At 43.4% G+C, this 9255-nt stretch overlaps 1 long non-coding RNA gene across 1 annotated transcript; it reads right to left on the minus strand.

Annotated features, from left to right (window-relative positions):
* Window positions 1-1017: 1017 nt before the first annotated feature.
* LOC144141925 (uncharacterized) lies at window positions 1018-8578 on the minus strand. The gene is made up of 4 exons (XR_013316751.1): window positions 8491-8578; window positions 1829-1968; window positions 1684-1763; window positions 1018-1242 (listed from the first exon to the last, which is right to left on the minus strand). It is a non-coding gene; the product is annotated as an uncharacterized LOC144141925 (long non-coding RNA).
* Between the last annotated feature and the right edge of the window lie 677 nt (window positions 8579-9255).

Genomic DNA, 9255 nt, shown 5'->3' on the forward strand with positions numbered 1-9255 from the left:
GGACGTTAGCAAAGAAAAGATGCGCAAATTGGAGCATAAGCACTCTGTATTCCATACTTCGAATTCTTTTAAATGTTAAGATTTAAATCGCTCCCAATCGGCGTGATTTGAAGCGTACCAAAACTATTCATATCTTAGCCAATAGCCGTGATGAGTTTTGTCACCTTAGACACACAGGTAACCGCGTCTGAGTGGACGCAAACAAGGATTTTTTTGAGATGGGGAAAGGGAGGTGAGGTGGGGCTGGCGGGGAGCGATCGCTAGCTGAGTGTTTTTTGTCTCCCTGACGGAAGCGCCACGGAGGCGATCGCGGCGTTGCCTTTTGTAAAAGCTGCCGGGGTTGGGTCGGGCCCAGGCGGAAGTGCTGTCAAAGCCACTGGGCGAGGATGCATGGTCGGTGATTGATCACGCCATGTCTGCGCGAAAAGAACTGTGTTTAGCAGGTTCGTGAAGCACTGCGGAGCACCTCCACGGCGTCAGGCGGCCCACGGCGGCGCACGGTATCCCGGCCGCATGTAATTCCAATTCCTTGGTCGCTTTCCTTCGAAGACGGGCCATCTCCTTCAGAACCTGGCTTTGCGCATCGGTTAGGAACAAAATGCCCTCCGACGCGTTGACGAGAAGTTCATTCTTCCCGCACAGTTGACTGCGAAGGTGGTCCAAGTAGGGGACGAATGCCATGTGGCTGGGAGCCAGGCGGAACGAGGCAGAACCTGTTGCAGCAGCCACCTCGACGGAGTTCTCGTCTGTTCTGGCGGGAGGTGTCCCTGTCCTACAAATGTTGAAGTGTAAATGTTGCAGTAAATGCGTGCACGCTTTGTGTGCACGCATTTGCCGCATGAAACACCGCGTAACGTTTGTTGCTTTACTGTGACAGACTGCCCTCAGGATATTGAATTTGGCTCTACCCAGCCTATTGGTGACCTCTATTCTACAGCCGCCTGCAGACCTCGATTCCACAAACAGCAACACAGATTATAAACACGGAGGGCGGATGGTAGAACACTACTCACTCACTCGTTGAATTGGGTGCTTACGAGTCGATTGGAAGTGTATTTATCGTTTTTTTAAATTATGTTCTGGTGATTTTGGTGAATATTCGTAGGAGCGAGGAGAGTGCTACTTCTTGCATGCGCCACCTAGCGCCAAATTTGTTTTTTGCATTCTCAGGAAATACCTTCGGTAATTCTCATTCCATTGGAAGGGCCATTAAGGTTCAGTAGTAAGCTGCAGGTTTCCCCTCTGAAGGCATAAAACAACATGGTTAGAACAGAGAATAACCTACGGTACGGGACATGCACGGGACAATCCGCGACCTTCACGGAACAATTATTCATTAGTAGAAACCAGCGGCAAGCAGGGAACAATTGTCCGGCGACATGCTCGGAAAAACTGTAAAATAAAAACCACGGAAATTATTGTTATAGTGTAGCGAAACTTACAGACTCATAAGATATATAAGAGGTTTTTTTTTTACAAATTCGGCGCAAACAGCGAATATAGTGTTATATCACAGCTCAAAATGCGTTGCCGTTTTGCCATGTTGTTTTGGCTAGGTTTTCAATATAAATTATCAAGTACTTTTTCAGCAAACTTAGATATTTTTCGTAATAATATAATATGTGGTTTGTGTTATTTTTAATGCAATTGAATAAAATTAGGTAATGAGGAACTTTTGTGTACCTTTTGATTTTAGGCTCATCGCTCTTGGGTGGTTGTTTGCATCGTATTCCTCAAACGACCCTTTGAGAGTTTCATAGCGCCTGCAGAAATTTTGGTTATTATTTGAGCAAATTAGTGAATAAAATACTTAACCATGCAAACTTACTTTTCAGTTGCTTTCGTAAACATGCGGAGAAATGTAAGCTGCGTGTTTTTTACTTCTTTCTGACTGTCAACCTTGCATCTTATCTTAGCATCTCCAGCTGTGCCACGAAGTGTCCAAATGGGGCCTCTTCCACTGTAAAACTGCAAAACGGCGATCCTTCCATCATTTACCAAGGTTATATGATCAACTTATACATTCGTAAAGTAATGCCACTTATCATTCTCCCCATCTAATGAGAAAGTGATGCAGTCTGTTCTGTTCACAGTTTTTGCTGTTTCCTATACAATACAAGCCGGCAATGCAATAAAATTTCAGGAACTGTGACTGGTTCGTTGATCTTGTAAAACAATTATAAAGTTCAGAAGGAAACAATATTACACGTAAATAGCACGGTCCTAGAAAGCACGCTTGTAAAAAGAATACTTATTTGAGCGGAATTTTTTTTGTTACCCTTATAAACTATATATAAACAGTTCATATTACAGGTGGAAGCACCTACACAACAGAAATAAAATCTGAAGAAACAGAGACGAAGTGGTACCAACGCAAAACTAGTTGTTTATTGAAAAAAACACAAATATATACTTGCAACATCTCATGTTCGTTTTTCTCGCCCAAGATGAAACTATGCAAGTCACTTTTTACAGGACATATCACATGCTGTGGTACACGTGAGAAACGAATAAAAAGAGCGAAACCATAACACACCTTGAGACGGCTACGATCGCAATAAGTGGCACAGATATAAAGATTCTTCGTAATAAAAATTGACGGGGCACTGATACCTCTATCTCTGGAAGTTTTATGTGAAACTCTTCTATCACCGCTCGAGTAGTTCTATCTCTATGCTGAGTCAGAACGGTGGTATCGCAGAAGATGGGTGAACACTCAAGCGGGGTGCCGTGTTCTCATAGTGTGTAGCCCTGCTTTGATTTCGGAGTATTTTTGGTTCGTGTACACGCACGTTTAGGCATCGCCCACTTTTTCCTCCCTATTTGTGTGGCCGCGTGACATTGATACCAGGTAAACAATACACCTTGCACAATGCACAAAAGGGAGGTATGTTTCACATGGCATGCTCGTATCCTTGACGGCTTATCACAAAGAGGTGACATTCTGTCTATTTTGCATCATACCTGGATCAGTTGGTTTGAGCCCGAGAAAACTACGTCCACGTCATAACTGTTAGCAATATGTTTTTATCCTGCGTGACATCACATGCCTATACAGAATGGCTGTATGTTTTTTACGCATATTTTCATTTTCTCGTTCCGCACAATCGCATTTCACGCCTGCATTATCTGTCGAAATACTGAGTGTAAAAAACCAGACATATTTAGCCTTTCTGTCTGGCTTGCTAAACTGCTGAATATATTTTCAGTGCAGCATTTCCTTGCACGAAAAAGAGCTGGAGTTTTACAATCTTTCACATTTCGTAAGTTATTATTAGGCGGGAAATCAGATTTGGGGGAATGAGAAAAAAAAAAGAACTGTAAAAATCTGTACTCATTCCGTATATGCACAAGCTGCCGCCCTTACCCTTCTTTTGTCGCGTGTACCCCGCTATGTACTTATTCTCTGTAAAAAGTTGCTTTCATGGTTTTATCTCGTGAGAGATTTGCGCACTACGCGAGATGTGCAAGTATATATCTGTGTTTCTTAAAAAACCAATAGTTGTGATTTAGCGCCACATCGGCTCTGTTTTTACTACTTTCATCGCTGTTGTTTCGGCGCTTCGATCTTCAAGATGAACAGCTGTCAACTAGCCCAATTGTCCGTGCAGAAATCAGCAAAATTCCAGATACGCTTCAAAACTTTGCACATGGGCTCCAAACGGTACATTTTTGACCACGCATCACAATCGGTCATAGAAGTCGCATAGCGATCACCGCGCCGCAGACTAAACCGCACCACCGCCAAATCCAATCACGAAATGAACTTTCTTTTTCTGTTATCTTTACTAATATTCGCAGTCTCATGCCGAAGTGTCAACTCGTGTCTAACGTCGTGGCGTCTTCCAACAGCAATATTCTCGTACTAACAGAAACTTGGCTAACCAATGAAGTTACTGACGCCGAAGTGCTCTCGGATATACCAGATTTTCAGTTATTCCACACCGACCACAAACGCGGCCGGGGAGGTGGTGTGATAATCGCTGTTGGCCCAGAAATACCCTGTTCGGCTGTCGACATAAAATCTGACCTGGACATTTTGTGGCTGATTTGCCATGCTCACCCTCAAACATTCCTACTCGGGGTGTGCTACAGGCCACCAAACACCAATACAGGTTTTTCACGTGATTTAAACAATATAATGAGCACACTGACGACCACCTACCCTAACGCTCACATCTTACTTTTTGGTGACTTTAATTTTCCGAAAATTGATTGGCATAACCCTGCACTCTCGTCGGCGTACGATGTCGAAACGAAAGATTTTATAGACGTTTGTTTGAATTTTAACTTATCTCAAGTAGTGTCAGAGCCCACGCGCATAGCAGGCGGCTGTGCTAACATCCTAGATTTAATACTAACCGACCTACCCGAAATTATTGACCACAAAGTAATACATGCAAATTTTTCCTTCCTTCTTGAGCGGCGCGACAAACTCAAGAAAACAATTACCTTATACGATAAAGGTATTTATGAGGCCATAAACAACGAGCTCGAAACCTTCTTTCCAGTCTTCGAACATGGCTTTCATTCCCGATCTGTGAACGATAACTTGGGGATCTTTAACAGAAAGATGAATGAACTAACTGGCAAATTTATCCCCACAAAATCATTCCGTAGCACGCCGCAGAAACCGTGGTTTACAAACAAACTAAAGAGACTAGCGAATAGAAAAAAGCGCCTTTTTCGCACAGCAAAAACAAAAGAAACGCCTGAAGCTTGGGCAAAATACCACACAGCCGCAAAAGAATGTACCACCGCTGTTACTAACGCGAAATATACGTTTTTGAACAATGATTTACCAGCCCTGTTAACCGATAACACACGAAAATTCTGGCAAATTGTGAACCCTCGGTCTACCAGCACCATCCACCTTACTTATGACTCCGGTCACGTGCTTTCAGATAATCAATGCGCTGATGTTTTTAACGCCGTGTTTTCATCTGTATTTACTAACGAATCTAGCGTACCTTCCCCTCCTGCCCCGGTGCTGATGACATCCTGTATGTGTTCAATTGTTTTTTGCGCAGATGGTATTTCATGTGTCATTCAAAACATGAAACTGTCCTCATCAGGTGGCATCGACGATATTAATTCAAAAGTGTTAAAAAACATCCATGAAACCATCGCCCATTTCTGTGCTTGATGTATGCGCAGTCGCTCTCCACAGGCATTCTTCCAGATGACTGGAACATGGGCAAGGTCGTTCCCATCTACAAATCAGGTAATAAGAACTGTCTATTGAACTACCGTCCCATTTCTTTAACAATCGTCCCGTGCAAAATCATGGAACATGTCATCTACTCTCAGATTGTAAACTTTCTAGATTCTAACAACTTTTTTCACCCCAGCCAGCATGGTTTTAGGAAAGGATTCTCCTGCGAAACACAACTAGCAATATTTCTACACGATTTGCATGCTAACTTTGACAACAACTTACAAACTGACGCAATCTTTCTTGATTACGCAAAGGCATTCGACACAGTACCCCACCAAAGACTAATGCTAAAACTATCCCAGTTAAACTTAGACCCAAGTGTACAAAATTGGATCAAAGCATTTCTAACTAACCGTTCTCAGTTCGTGCATGTCAATAATAAATCTTCCGCGTATCTCAAAGTAACATCAGGTGTACCTCAAGGTTCAGTTTTTGGCCCCCTCCTGTTTCTAATATATATTAACGACCTACCCCTCAGCGTATCCTGCAAAATCCACATGTTTGCAGATGACTGTGTAATCTATCGGACAGTAACTAACACTCACGACCAAGCTCTTCTCCAGAAAGATCTTAACCACATTCAAGAATGGTGCAATAATTGGCTTTTGTCTCTTAACCCTAACAAATGCAAACTTGTTATGTTTTTCCGCCGTAAAGATCCTTTCATTTTTTCTTATCATATCGCCAACGTCCCTCTACAGTCGCAACCATCCTTTAAGTATAATGGTGTCACATAGCATTGCGATCTTACTTGGAATGCGCATATTACTAACGTCATTTCATCGGCAAATAAAACTCTGGGCTTCTTGAAGCGTCACCTACGTCATGCACCAAAACATGTGAAGTAACTGGCATATCAGTCCCTCATCAGATCAAAACTCGAATATGCCTCCCCCATATGGAACCCGCCCCAAACATACCTCATTAACGACCTGGAATCTGTCCAAAATCGCGCCCTTCGATTCATTCATTCGCAGTACTCGTACATCAGCGTTTCATCATTGAAAGCACAATCCGGTTTATCACCCCTCTCTGTTCGCCGCCGTATCGCCACCCTTTCCCTCTTTCATAAATTTTTTCATTGTTCCCTCAATGCAGCTCCTTACATCCTCCCCCCGACATACATTTCACACCGCACAAGCCATCCACTTCAAGTGTCCCGTTATCGCAACAGAACTGTCACTTTTGCCGCTTCTTTTTTCCCCCGCGCTGTCAAGGATTGGAACGACCTTCCCTGCTTCATTGTTTCAACCACCTGCCCATCATCCTTCATTGCAAATGTTACAAATCACCTGTGCTGCGAAAATTAATGTGTTCAAATGTTTTCTTTTCCTGTGTATCCACCCCTTATGTAATACCCCCAGTGGGGTCCTTAAGGAAATAAAAATGAAATGAAATGAAATTCACCTTTCAAGAAGCCGTGCGCCGACAGCGCAGCAACCGCGGCTGTATCAGCGGTGATTCCTTAACTGTGAGGCAAAATATTTTTGTGGAAAGTTTTTTAACACGAAAGTCTTTTATGCCGGGGTACAGCAAGACCTCAGTAACGTAATATCCGTCATGAAAACGACATATCCGGATAAAGTTCTAGTGACGCCTTGGCTCCAGGACTGGAGCACACGATTATTGGCGCCGCAACGAGAAGTGTAAAACACTGTAGCAACTGGGCTGTGAGCTGGAGCCAGCATAGCCTTCGAAAGCGCCTTATACCCTTCTCTATTTAGAAGGTGCTCCCGTTTGAGAGAGTTGAAGCGAAGTAGTGCGTCAAAACGCTTATGAGTGCCGATAGTTGGCTCCTCGATGGGGCACCATATAGCCGCCCTTTTAAATTGTGCGGGTGTGATGCCCTCATTAACGGTTGGATGATTACATCCTCCACCGTTTTCCCGTGCAAAAAACGTGTTGCATTGAGGCAGAAAGCCAACAACGCAGACTGGTGAAGGTCGCCCGCCTGACTGCTTTGTTTTGATGACAGACGCCAGTGTGAAGCGGAACGGCGTTCAGGCATTCGCGATCCAAGCTATGAACCCTGATTCTCGCGTTCGACAAGCTGAGCTCATCGCGGCGCAGGTGTCTGCCATACACGCTACAGAGCAGAGCCGATGTGGTCGCACGTTTGCTGAAGCGACCCGCCCGCAGGATTTCGCTCGCCAAGCACACCCAAAGTGGTTCTGCAGACCCGAAAATTATGCTTCTTTTGCCGAAGCTGAACGGGACTTCACGAAAAGATTCGCTCACAACCAGTTCTGTATCGTACGCACGGTTTGCGAGTGCATTGGGTGTCCTTCTCCGGCGCGTGGAATCCAGTCTCCAACGTTGATGCGTATAACGGTCTCTTACTGACGAAAAAATAAATAGCGATGTGCAAGTTCATTTCAATGCACAATCAACAATCAACTGCTCCTGTAAAGGCACATTTCACTTGCGTGTTTCACCGACTTCTATAAAAGACGGATCGACCACATTTTTTCACCTAGTAAGAGGAGCGGATTGAACCGGATAGCGCCCGTAGTATTAGAAAATGCGGTCAACAATTCCCCACAATAATGCAGTGCCTTTCTCCACCTAAGTAGGTATATCTATGAACACGGTGTATGGGATCCGTATATTTTGAGATAAACCTGATTTTTGTGTTCATCCGGCGTAATTAAGTAACCGAACAACGCCAAGATCCGTTCACGCTACCTTCATAGATTCGACTTCTTGAACATCAACTTTCTTGCACTATAAACATATGCTTTGCCTAGCCACGACCACACCAGGGAATATGATGTTCAGACAGCTGTACTAACATAAGTATTTGTGGTGTTGAATAGATCACGCCTTAACCGCGCTCTTATCTTGATTTTCGCTCAATGTGAAGCCTTTGCTTAATTCGGGGTTTTAGAACTTAGTGAAATATTAGTTGTTTTGGTTTATATTCTGCCTATACCAGCTATGAATAATCAGGAAACACAGAGAAAACATGTTTGCGCGAGAAATCAGAGACTTCAGTAAAATGCTGGAAACACATGTCCCAAAATGTCACATTCAACGAAAACTACTGAAGCCTACCTTAAAACAGTACCTTGTAAACTTAGTGTGAAATTCCGTCACAGGTTTACAACATAGTCGAATGCTGCAGCGGTACATTAGCGTGAACCTTCTCAAGCGAATAAAGTAAACTTACCTCTTTAATGTTAAGAGGGACAACACCGTCCTTCGAATCTTTGGCAAAGCTTCCAAAATTTGCACAGTGGAACATCAACGCGACCTGCAACAATGATACGTACATTTTTTGGATCCGGAGACTGCTGTTGCCAGCCAGATGCCACTGCAGGAATAAAGCCAGGAAAAACTGAACAGGAAAACGGGCTGTTGAGGGAAGTTTTTTCAATTTGATGATGACTGAATTTTTCGAATTTGTTTCCCAAAACACAAAAACGCATTACATCATAGAAAATGTGCCCGACCATCTGAGGGTAACAGCTTCTATTCAAAGTTTTGAAAAGTTTAGAGGTCTTAATCTACCAAGGACTTTATATACAGTGAGAACGACGATATAATGGTTTAGACAGAAATGCGATGGGAAATAGGGGTTTATGGCGCAGATTTTTTATTCGTCATTATATCCTCGTGATGGGTTTTTATTAGAAGCGATGTGTTTGGCTTAATAAGCGAAGAGCGCCTTTCACAAACAATTCAATTGTTCTGTGAAAAATCCGTGCTTAAGAAATAAAATATTTTCGAGTTTGTCATTGCACGGATGAACGTAGTTGCATAAGACGTGCACGATGTGTGTTAATAGCGCTTGCTTGAAAATTTGAAATTATTAGGCGTTTTTCAAAGAAAATATTCGTTAATGCCAACACCCTAAATGCTATCTAATTATTGATTGACAACATTTCAGCAACGACTGTGAGTGCACGCGTACGCGATCAAACAACAAACGCCTGCCCAGCGCGTTTCTTGGTCGATTACGGGGGTAGGTTCTCTTTCTGAAACAACGTTGGCCATGGTGCTGGTCCTCTGCAAAAGAACAACGGCAGTGACCACCC

This window comes from Haemaphysalis longicornis, unplaced genomic scaffold, assembly GCF_048455015.1.
Source record: "Haemaphysalis longicornis isolate Haplotype H1 unplaced genomic scaffold, Haemaphysalis longicornis Haplotype H1 scaffold_6, whole genome shotgun sequence".
NCBI lineage: Eukaryota > Metazoa > Arthropoda > Arachnida > Ixodida > Ixodidae > Haemaphysalis > Haemaphysalis longicornis.